This window comes from Scardinius erythrophthalmus, assembly GCF_964197995.2.
Source record: "Scardinius erythrophthalmus genome assembly, chromosome: 3".
Classification (NCBI taxonomy): domain Eukaryota; kingdom Metazoa; phylum Chordata; class Actinopteri; order Cypriniformes; family Leuciscidae; genus Scardinius; species Scardinius erythrophthalmus.
The window spans coordinates 56,071,977-56,085,010 of NC_138223.1; the positions used below are offsets into that span (position 1 = coordinate 56,071,977).

Here is a 13,034-nt window from a genome sequence, read left to right on the forward strand (position 1 = left end):
GTTTGTGTGTCCGTCACTCTTTCATGGTCCGTCAGCGTGGCATCGCTCAAGTTCGTAGAGAGCTTATTCAGTCCATTTTAAATTCTGATTTTGGCCGCCTCTCAAATGGGTTATGGTTTAACCGTTAAACCATAGATATATTGCCTTTGAAGTGCAAGTAAATGCGCTAGAAAATCCGCTCTCATTCATGGATGTGCATTTATAGCACGGACGGAGAAAGCGCTGACGCCTGCATGATTTCATCTGACGGTACATAAGCATATTATAATCTATCTGTTCCGTGAGAGCAGAACGAGCGAGCCTTTATTGACGTTTTAAATTTGAAAACCCCAAAAAGCAACGAAAATGTCAGACATCCATTAGTGCATTTTCACAGAGAAAAACAACTGAAATAACGTTACAGCGCTGGTTGTTCTCTCAAACGATAACGACGGAATCCAAAGACGTGACCCACATAGCAACATTGTGTCGGCCCAGATCCGGCCCACATCTGGCACACATGGAAAGATGATCTGGCCCACATGCAGCGTGGACTTACGGCACTTGGGTGGGCCACTCCTGTTTGCCAGATCTGGGCCACAAGCAGGCCATAGCAATGCCACATCTCAGCCAAGAGCAAAGAAATAAACCAGAACTGGAGGATTAAACAACTCCACAAACAGCATTACCAGCTTCACTTATTACTAACCAGACTGACTTTATTTCTGTCAGACGTCTACAAACGTTTTTATTGAGAATTAACAGAGGTTTAACTATAGGCTAATGTGTTTCATTTAAAGTCACCATTACAGTGAATAGTGTTTCCATTAGGGGCTCTTGACTCTTATTATATCTATTGTCTTCTTTGGCTGTTGTGACAGTGTGTGTGTCAAACACATTTGCAGCAGCAAAGAAAGCTAAAGTGAACTGAGATCAGGTGATGATGGTTACCTGTTGATGGTTTTATAATCATCATGAAATAACCTGTTTCACTGAGATAATTTGAATCTCACAATTGTGTTGTACCATTAATATATTCTCATCACAAACCCTGTGTTACTGCAGCGTGAGGTCCAGCAATATTATAACAATCAGTTAGAAGACTTTAACAATCATTGAAATTGGACATAAACATAAATTGGACTCTATATGAGGTTCCGTGATTCAGGTCAAATGATGTTGAATTAATGATTATGTTAAAACACAACCAACACCATCAGATCACCTTTTCTCTTTGTTCATCTGGCTGTTATAACTCATGTACAGCATCCAAACAAAACTTAAAGTAAATGATTTAAGGTCAAGAGCCCAACTAAAACACACACTGATCTCCACAATGGTGACTTTAATTATGGTTTTCTCCTTCAGTGATTCTGCTTGTTAACACCAGGTGTCTTCAATGTTGGCAATAAAAGATATTTTGTAAATTTTACTCATTTTAAATGGTTAACTTTTAAGGAATTCATTTGATTAATTATTACTCAATTCTAATTTGTTAAATTTAATTAATAATATTGCTTGTAATCTGTTGCCTCATTTTTATTAATTAGATATCAATAAAATCAATGTATTCTTTTTTACAGTGGTATTAATATCCAAACTACAACATAGTAAAGATACTTCTAGGAAAAAAACACTCTGAGACTTGTTTTAAAAGTTTTTCGAATCACCAAGAATTGGTTTCGTTTGACTTAAAAAGGTTTCAGAATAATACAAAGACAATAAATTCAAAAAGGAAAAACGAATACGTATAGGTCTTCACCTCGAAGTGCGGTCCCGAACAACGGGAAACAAAACCTTTTACATGGTTTGATTGGGGCCGTCTTAAGCGTTTAGGGCTGTCTCTTACAATGAAACAATTCTTCAAAAAGGTAAAATAACTGGCCTGGAATATTCCACTGTTCCAAGGCTATTTTGCAATAAACATATGTGTATATCTCATATGTGCCACCAACGCTAACAAGCTTAATAGACATTTTGACCATTTCTTCACCTGCAGGTGTTAAAACCACAGCCCGCTTCTCACAGTTAGTGAGGCGGCCTCTTCATTACTTCTTAAATCATGTTAAAAGGTCAACTAAGCAGACATGGCCTTAATACCTGTTGTTCCACTGGCACTATTCAGAGAGAGCAAAGGAAACCACAAACACTGTGTTTGCAAAGCAAGCTTGCAACATGCCTCTAGCGCTGCAAACTTCCTTTGCAAAGGCAATGGCAATGACATTTATTGTATGATTCGTATGATTCGAGCCTCTCCTATTTCACAATTAGGACATTTAAACTGATTCGCTAACATAACTCCCCTAACAACACTAAGTAATCTGTAATGCAATCTCTCCATCTGCCTGAGAATCCTCATCATTTGTTTGCATTGATAGGTCAGCTCGTTCTGTGAGAGATGGGTCCTTCTTCTTCCTCTTCTCAGTTTTCTTAGCTTTATGAAGTTCTCTGGCGTGGTCTTTCTGGAGTCGTGCAACTAAAAAATCATCCATAGATATTTCAATTTTGTCTGACTGTCATTGTTTATTTTTTACTTCTTTTTTTTTTACAGTATAACTGAGGATCATAGGGGATACTTAAATTGATTAATCGATTCAACAGTGCTATTGATCTGCATTACCAAACGTGGATGTTTTACACCAGAAACAAACACTGATGAACTACTTTATTTAATACTGTGAAGCTGCTTTGATACAATCTATATTGTGAAAAGGGCTATACAAATAAAGTTGACTTGACTTGACTTGACATAGCAGTGTTGATTTGTATTTTTAATATACAAATATAAAGAAAATCCTATTATTGATCAATTGACCCTTCGTTAAGCTCCAGTCCTTATTTACTCTTGCCAACTCAGACCAGTGTTTCCCAACCAATATATTGAAGAATACATTAGGAATTGCCACTTTTCATATATTGAAAAATATATGTTAAATATAGCGTACTCAGAAAACATGGGAAACTAGTGCGTTACATTTTTTTTAAGGATTTGTTCCTGTTGTTTTTCAACCTCCATAATATATTTCCAAGACCCTTGTGATGGTACATCGACTTACAATAGGTTGAATGACACGTCTGCCATAGCCTGACGGGGTCTGTAACGCTTTTACTGGCACTATGTAACTTCTGGGTTCGGGTAGTAACCCAAGCCCAAAAAGAACTACAAAATTCGGCTGCTTTACGGCATACCTCACTTCCCCCAACACCCCCCAAACCCCCGGGAAAGTTTCGGGAGTCATTTTGATAGCGGCTCCCTGATACCCGCAAATAAGTTAAAGGGTTAGTTCACCCAAAAATGAAAATTCTGTCAGTAATTACTCACCCTCATGTTGTTCCAACCGCGTAAGACCTTCGTTCATTTTCGGAACACAAATTAAGATATTTTTGATTAAATCTGAGAGTTGTCTCACTCCTCCATAGGCTTTCAGAGGGACCGAAACTTGCTGGCCCAGAAAAGTCATTAAAGAGATCGTTAATATAGTCCAAGTGACTACAGTGGCTTAATCCTAAGTATATCAAGCGACGAGAATACTTTTGTGCGCAAAAACAAACAAAAATAACGACTTTATTCCACTTTTCATTTCCTTCTCTCTGGGCCTCGTAGTGTTTTTGCGCTGTGCGTCTGTGTTGCACGTCATCACGCATCACACACATGACCCGCTTCGGCCAATTGTGAGCCTACGTGGTGACGTGTAACACAGACGCGCTGCGCAAAAACACTACGTGAACCAACTAGAGGAGAAAGTCACAAATTGTAAGTTACCATTATGGTGATGGGTGTTTGCTTTAGTTGGACTCTTGACCCTTATATGTTTACTTTAGATTTTCTTTGGCTGCTGTATCTGAGTTATAACTGCCAGATGAACAAAGCAAAAAAGTGATCTGATGGTGTTGGTTATATTATGACAATCATCATTTGAACTTGATCACTGAGCTCAGTAAGATCCTTCTTTCTGACTTAGATTTATGTTGTTGTTTACAGCATAACTGTGATTTTGCTTAAATATCCAGAATTTTAGATATAATACAAAGAAACTTAAAAGTTGTTTTGAAAAAAAAAAAGATATAAAAGTCTTTCTTTCAGGCACACACAGACCTCAAGATTCAGTCTATGCATCTCAACAATGGTGAGGAGCAGAATATTCAATTAGGAAAAGTAAATTACATAGACAATTCAGATCATAATTTATTCATACCGCAATGCATGGTGGGAGCCATTAATGAGTTGTGATTGGTGGCAGCCACTGCAACATGCTTTATTATTGTCACCATTGTTGAGATTCACAGGCTGATTATTGATATCTGTGTTTCTACATAAATTCTGATCCGCCTTGCTCTGATGTCATGCTGACGTATGTCAAAAATCTCTCGCGAGTGCAAGGCACACCTGTCGGATTCTGCAGTCGAGCGCAGTTGCTCTCCACTGACTGCGCTGATCAAAAGCACCATGGGAAACGACTTGCTGACGACACAGCTTAATGTTCATTGGTTTAAACAACCGTGATGTATTTGTTTGATTTTAAAACTCTGATATCATGTTTTATGTGTATACGTTATGTGTGAATATTCCAACAGTGCGATCTCTATGGGTTATGCAATGTAATTTTTATTTTTTTAAAAAGAAAAGAAATATATATATATGTATTAAAGATTGATAAACATGTATTTGGAATGGAATTAAATAAGTAGGCTATTTGGGTGTCTTGTTCATTATATTTATTTTCATATAAAAGCAACAGAACTTAAATTCCATTCAGTTCATTAGCAACACTGTGCACGAGCGTAAATCCCGTTTATCCCGCGATATCCATCTTTGATCTCGCAGGTGTCAGATCCACTGCGAGAAGAGAGAACTGTCCTTCTTGCCTCACTTTTTTCACTCCTCCCCTCACTGCAGCCGCCAACTCTCACATACATTTCAGGCGAGGCAAGGCGCATCTCAAACAAGCCTGTTAATTCCATTTAGATACATCGCTAGATGGTGAAAACGCATTAAAAACGACATCTCCCATCGTCACCTCCTTCATAGCGTCATCAAGCTTCGCCTTTGTTATTGTTGGAAACTGCGCACTCTTGTGGTGGAAAAATAAGATAAAAAATAAATAAAGTCAGGTGCGGCAGTTTTTTTTTTCCCAAAATGTTTAAACTTTCTTTATACCAATACATGATTAAAATGTAAGTACTCTGAAAAAGATAGTATAAAAATCGAGTGTCTGTAGTCCTCTCAGGGCGCAATAGAGCTGGTAAGTCCCGCCCCTTCCGCTAACCCCACTGGACCTCTAGATCGAAAAATGCAAGTGAATGTGAGAAAATAATTATCTTCTGGTCCCGTTTGAATTTTGCCATCATTTTACTACACTCTTGAGGTCCACTTGGGGTTTTACGGATGGGCGGGACTTACCAGCTCTATAAACACAGCTACTTATTTCCAGTCGGAATGAGTGAAATGATTGGCTGGGCGACTGTCACTCTCCCTCGCTACCATGGCTACCACCCCTGCTGCTACAGGGCAGGAGCTCATAGATATAAACACTAGATGTCGCCTTGGGGTTCTAAACATGTGTCAAAACCGCCGCCATCTTTGAGCAGGAGTCTTGCCATAGGAAGTAGCTAGGTAACGCTGCTATCTCCGCCTATACTTCAATTTTATGGATGATACCGGACTTTTGTGCTGCGTATGGATGTTCACACGAACGAAATCTAAACCAGACAGCATGGGATTACATTTACTCTGTGGATGGTAGTAGTCAAGTTGTTTTTTTATAAGTTCAGTGTACATTTCTCTGCTTGGAGGAAGAAAATTAACTGTGATTCTCGCACAGCTAATGAACTGTTAATATTCTTTAGATATTATTTGAAATAACTCTTGTGTTTAAAATGTACAATATGCAGGAGTTGATCCTCAATACCCACTTTTGGCTGTGATGTGCTGTGTTGTTCCTAACTTTGGATTTTTTTACCGACTGTACTCAAACCTTTTAATGAAAAAAAAAAAAAAAAAACTGTAAGTACAGTCCTAATAGTTTGCTGGTCCTCTCCCTGTCAATCTTCAAACAGTACATCCATGATTATTATACATAGAATTCCGCAAATCTTATGTAGGCTATGTGTGCGTTTTGCACAAGGACAGTGGGCTCAAGGGCTTGTTTCTTTTCCTTGCAAACTGGGGATGGAGGTGTGGACACTGAAATTTGTGAAAATGTCAACTGTTTAAAGCCTTTCTTTAAAGTGAATTTCGTTTTGTATAAATTGTATCTTAATTTGAATAAATTTTATTCATCAACAAATTGCTTGTTGATATAATCATGGAGGCGTCCGCGCGGTCACTTACTTATTGCACGTTAACTGGAGCGCATCTCATCCTAACTTAACGAAACTCAGCCTATGCCTCACACAGACATGAGAAATACATCAAATACACAAAGCTTAAATAGTCTTTAAACGAAATAATTCAAAACGAAAGAAAAAAGCTAGGCTACTCTCTGATTATGTAATCCATTATGTGCATTTCTCTCTATAGGCGCGTTCACTACGGAGATGGCGATCGTCAACTTCATCTCTGCAGCCGAGTCGACACTGTCAGAAGTTTATTAATAAAAATCAATGCACGCGTCACCGGATTTACAAATGCACTTCTTGCTTGTTGCACGCACACATATTATGTCGAAATAACGAGATATTACTCACTTAAAAATGTTGGGTTAAAAATAACCCAACGAATAACCCAACTGTGGATTGGTATAGCACCTTCCCAACTGTGGGTTATTTTAACCCAATGCATTGGGTTAAAATACAGTTGGGTTAAAATAACCCAACAGTTGAGTTAAATATTTATTTTTATTTATGACCTTATTTTAATAAATAAAATACACATTGTTTTCAAATACAGATTGTTTATTTGTATAAACAATACATATGTTTCAACAAATATATTTTTCAATTACAAACTATGTATTGTGGAGTCTAGGATTTAATGTAAATATACATAATTGTACATACAACACACATAATAAATTCAAAACCTATGCAAATATGTACAAACAGAACACATTCAAAACCTACACAAAAATACACATAGCATACATACAATTGTACAGCATACAGCACACAAAAATTCAAAATGAACACTAAATTAAGAACTACACATTAATAACCTATTTAATTCAATAACCTATACAAATATGGAAAGAATACACAAATTAATAACAATAAATCCTAATCACAACTTTATTAAAAGTTCTTCACTGTACACTGAATGCATTGATGAGTTAGTGTAAACATACCTTGAGTAATAAAACTACAAATACATATGTTGAATACTGGACCTAATGATGATGATGATGATCAAAGTTCTTAATGAGGCAGGAACTCCTCCAGATATATCTCTAGATATATTAAAGTTTGCATGCTACAAAAACTCCCAAAATGGGTGCAGAGGTCTTGAAGTAGTTTGTCATAGATGTAAAACATTTTTGAAACACATCCATTGCTTGAAATAAAGTCTTCTGTTCAACTGCTTCCACACTGAATATGATAAAAACTTGTGAGTTCTCTTCGTCCCCAATTAAGCATCAAGCCATGTGGATCCGGGCTTGTCTCACTGTTTCTCACTTGTCTCCATCCTTAAAAGAATAAATAATGTTCAGTTGGGCATGCACTGTGACAACATCAACAGTGTTAAATTATGAAAAAGTTACATCAAAGCAGTGCTGTATTGAATTAAATTATGGTCACTCTAATTAGTCATTACACCTGCCGTTAAAGGATTAGTTCACCCAAAAATGTAAATTCTGTCATTAATTACTCGCCCTCTTGTCATTCCAAACCTGTAAGACTTTTGTTCATCTTCGGAACACAAATAAAGATCTTTTTGATGAGTCTTACAGATTTCTGTCCCTCCATTGACAGCTACACAACTATCACTTTTAATCCCAGAAAGGTAGCAAACACATCATAAAGGTAATACATGTTACTCCAGTGGTTTAACCTCAATTTTATGAAGTGACATGAGTATATTCTATCCCTTAAACATAATTTAAAATTAAGATTAAACCACTGGAGTCACTTGGATTACTTTAATGAAGTCTTTACTACCTTTCTGGGGCTTGAAAGCGGTACTTGTGTAGATTGTCAATGGAGGGACAGAAATCTCTTAGATTTCATCTAAAAGATCTTCTTTTGTGATCCTAAGATGAGAGAAAGTCTTACAGGTTTAGAACGACATGAGGGCGAGCAATTTTGGATGAACAATCCCATTAACAAGCGGAATCATTGAAGAAAAGAAGAAGTGGACGAACATAAGCCGAAGAGCAGTGTAATTTATCAAAGTTGATTTGATAGTGTTGCTTTTACTTACAGGCTTAATGTCAAAAAGCTGCACTTCATTTCAGCATATGTTGGACACACCATTTTTCCATTTGTGAGGTATGGCGATGATGGCAGGATGTCAGGCCATTTCTCCGGGATCATCTTTGAAAGACAAGAAAAAAGAAAAAAGAAAAAAAAATTCCAGTTTTCAACTATACCACACGTGTGTCAACCTAATTTCATATGCACTTAGACACAGCCAAAACAATTTTCCAAAATAAGACACTCCTTCCCTATAGAAGGTATGCACTGACGTCACTTTCCCGCCGAAGAGCTGCTGCATGACTGGATTTAATAGGGGTAACTGCGAAAACGTGAGTAAAACAAATGATTATCAGTTTAAACTAAAGGTTGGACTCGATATAGTGTTCCTTACAACTTATCAAAGATCCAGTGATCATGGATATTCATATTTCATTCTTCCTGTCAGTCCCATAGAGGCTATGCTGTCAGTACCGGAAAGAGAATGGATTAGTTCACCTCTCGAGTCTTCGGGTCTGATTCTTCTGAGTCTTTCATTCTTTTGTCACATGACAGCGCTGGACCATAAATGAGTTACTAATGTTTTAACGGCTTAGATTGGGAGTTGAGGTAAACTAACAGACTGCATAGCCTGAAGACCCAGATAAATCAATTAAAGGTCCCGTTTTTCCTGTGTTTTTGAAGCTTTGATTGTGTTTACAGTGTGCAATATAATATGTGTTCATGTTTCGCGTGTAAAAAAAAAAAACTGTATTTTTCACACAATTTCCTTATCTGTATACCGCTGTTTTCACTGTCCTAAAAACGGGCTGATAACTTCCTTGCTCTATGAAGTCCCTCCTTCAGAAATACATAACGAGTTCTGATTGTGCAGCGGTTCCTGTGTTGTGATTCGACAGCAGCTTAGCGCACGTTGCCCGGAAAGGTCACGCCTCTAACCATAACGTGGAGATGCATGCTCTCAGTGTTATTGTAAACATGTCTTTAATTTAAATTCAATTTGAGCCGGAATCAGACCCAAAGAACATAGATGATCACATTGATCTCTAAGTACAGCGCCCCTGGGAAGGCCAAACAAAGGTGATTTGACTCCGGGAAGAAAATATCAGCGTCTCGACGACATGGCGACAAACACACTCTACAAACGCAACTCTTCCTCTTCTCCGTGGGAGCGCAACAAGACCACGCCCCCTTTTTTTGTGTATTCCTGTGGGCGGAGGTTAGTCAAAAAAACTGTTCTAGTGACGTCATTAAAAGCAGGAAGTAGAGGGAAGTAGTCCAAACAAGCCGTTCACTGTTGACTTTGAAAGGGGACTTCTGTTAAATAAAATATCTCACTTGGCACTGAACTTTGAGCTTTATCATTTTACAGGTATTATTTATGCTCTAACAGCAACATTACACACTAACTAAAGTTTGAAAAATGGGATCACGAAGAACAGGACCTTTAATCGTTTCTGTTTCTCATAATTTGGCCTCTTCCTTGCATTGCAATTTTTTTCTTATTCTAAATGTGATCAACATTTGATGTGTTTGGGGAATTTGGCTATTGACATAACATTTAAATAAATATGAAATGAACGAAATGACTTGAAAAAAGATTTGTTCATTTTTATGAACGAGATTTAAAGATCCAAGTCAGTAAAATTATCCGAACTTCCCACTACTACGTCACGCGCATACCCTCTGTACTGAACTTCATTAAACTCACCATTCCAAGAAAATTGTGAAGTCTAGGATGTTCTCTAATGATTTCTTCGGTAGTTTTTGTTCCAGAGGATCAATTCCATGCACTGCAGTTTGTTGAGGTGTTGTGTGTCTCTCATGAACTCCTCGACTTGGCTGTGAGGACTTCTTGCTTTTCTTTTGCCACTCAAACATTGTCAGTCATCAGACAGCTCAGACTCTATTGAAATTAAAACATACTGTATTAAAATAAGTGAAGACAGCTGGAAAAAAAAAACATAAGTAATTATCTGTACCTGGATCTGTAGTAGCCCCAGCACTGCACATCTGGTCTCTAATCATTATTCAACTTACCAGCTTGTTAGTAGAGGGACTCCAAGACCGGTGCCAGATAAGGAAGACATCCAAAATGTGTACTATTGTACACTGTCCAGGACCAAAGTTGAGAACCATTGTCATCCAGTAGCGTAAAACTTTAATTTACTCCTTCCTGTGTTAGAATGAATCAGAAAAAAAAGAAATATTTTCAAAAAAGTAAACTAGTCCTTAAAAACTTGTTACTAAAGTAAATCAAGGTAATCTGTGTATTGGAAAACATAACAAACTTTCTTTAACTAATCATGAACTAATAGTTTATTTGTTACAAAGTGTTTCTCATGTTTTCCACTTCAATTTTGTTAGGAATATCTGCACTTTTTCATCTTTCTTTCATCGCGGAGATTTCAGCGAATTCAAAGGCTTCTCACCGCACTGTTGTGGTATTTTATTGTGTTTGTGTATTGTGGAAAAAAAGATGGGAATAGTAAATAAAATTATATTGGATATATAAGAATGAATGAAATGTTAAATCTTTTGTTAACAGTCGCGGTGTGCGTAACTAGGCAACCACGTTCAAGTTCACGTTGCATGACGTCATCGAAGTATGTCCCAGAACGTGCATACTATTTTGCTACACACTCAAAAGTATGTACTTTTTCATCACAAAAAAAGTACATACTTTTAGGTCGTAGTATAAGTAGGCGAATTGGGACTCAGCCAAGGTCCCATGGTGGTCGACCGGAAGGGGAGGGACTTAGGCTCTCAATAGGATCACCACACCGGCTTCCATTGCTGAGTCCCAATTCGCATACTATCCGTCCTAAATAGTATGCGAAACTAGAATTAGTATGTCCCAAATCGTAGCATGTTGAAATAAGTATTCCAAAGATACCCGGATGGTCTACTATTTCCGGTTAGAATTCGAAGTGCAGATCAATGCACACTCTAACGGCTAATATTGCCCACAACCCATTGCGTGCGGGAGGGAGGAGCTTCGCGGTGATGATGGTGATGTAAACCTGGCAGTCGGATGCAGCAACGGAGATGCGCCCTCAGTTTTTAAGTGTAAGAATTCAAATGTTTAACCCTAATTAAAGTTATATTTTATTGTCTCGTAATATTAATGGGTTTATGTTGTGCCAAAAAAGTACCGTGTTTATCTTGTAGGGTCCGATGAAGATACCGAGCGCCTCATTGCAGGCTACAAAACAATAAATAAAAAGGCTCTAGTACAGTGTCATGCAAGTGTCTTTTTTTTATGTATTTCTTTTGATGTTTCTGTCTGACTTATTTGTAGTAATACTGTGGCTGTACATATGTTAACTTTATCAGTCCAACCAAAGAAACATGGTTACTAAACTTTTACTATAGTAAAAGCATATGGTTCATTTTCATCGGGGTATTTTTAAGTATTATACATAAGTATAAGATTAAGTATAAAATACGTTAAACAATAGTTATACTATAAACTTTAAATATTTTAACTCAGAAAATAAGTAGCGCTAGCTTTCGTTACACACATTTGCACATGAACGTCAGAACCAGCCGCCTCACAAACGACCTGCGTTTGGTTGATCTACGACGACGCCCTGCTTCACTCCTCAATTTGGTAAACACATTGTAAATGTATTGTGGAAAAAAAGATGGGAATAGTAAATAAAATTATATTGGATATATAAGAATGAATGAAATGTTAAATCTTTTGTTAACAGTCGCGGTGTGCGTAACTAGGCAACCACGTTCAAGTTCACGTTGCATGACGTCATCGAAGTATGTCCCAGAACGTGCATACTTTTTTGCTACACACTCAAAAGTATGTACTTTTTCATCACAAAAAAAGTACATACTTTTAGGTCGTAGTATAAGTAGGCGAATTGGGACTCAGCCAAGGTCCCATGGTGGTCGACCGGAAGGGGAGGGACTTAGGCTCTCAATAGGATCACCACACCGGCTTCCATGTTTACATCACCACAAAGCTCCTCCCGCGCGCAATGGGTTGTGGGCAATATTAGCCGTTTCAAATTCTAACCGGAAATAGTACATCATCCGGGTATCTTTGGAATACTCATTTCAACATACTACCATAGGCATACTACGATTTGGGACGTACTAATTCTAGTTTCGCATACTATTTAGGACGGATAGTATGCGAATTGGGACTCCGCCATAGACTGTATGGTTATAGCGGTTATGGATCACGATTACTCTTTGGCGAGTATTGAAGTGCCAACAAAACGAAAGCGTCCATACTCGGATACACGCAGACTGTGTGACAAACGGAGGAATAAAACCCGGATAAATATCGGCCAGGCGTTTTCGAGATGGAGAGAGCTGCGCGACAATCTTGGACTTGACAGCGACTCTGCTCTCGCGAGTGCATTGATAGACAGGTAAGCAAATCATTTTTTTTTTGTATTGTACAAGTAACGTAATAGTTACAGTAAAGATGATTTATATGAATTACACCACATGCCTGTAATAATATAGCATAACATTTCACGTTCCTTGCAGTTCATTAATTATGATAACATAAAATAATACGATCAGACAGATAATACAAAAACGAATAAATTACCTCATCCGTGATCATGATTCATTAATTCCATTTAGATACATCGCTAGATGGTGAAAACGCATTAAAAAAGACGTCTCCCATCGTCACCTCCTTCATAGCGTCATCAAGCTTCGCCTTTGTTATTGTT

General features: G+C 37.7%; 1 long non-coding RNA gene across 1 annotated transcript; it reads right to left on the reverse strand.

Annotated features, from left to right (window-relative positions):
• Positions 1-7,401: 7,401 nt before the first annotated feature.
• Positions 7,402-10,505, reverse strand: LOC308688295. The gene is made up of 4 exons (XR_014029863.1): positions 10,369-10,505; positions 10,040-10,234; positions 8,336-8,448; positions 7,402-7,601 (listed from the first exon to the last, which is right to left on the reverse strand). It is a non-coding gene; the product is annotated as an uncharacterized lncRNA (long non-coding RNA).
• Between the last annotated feature and the right edge of the window lie 2,529 nt (positions 10,506-13,034).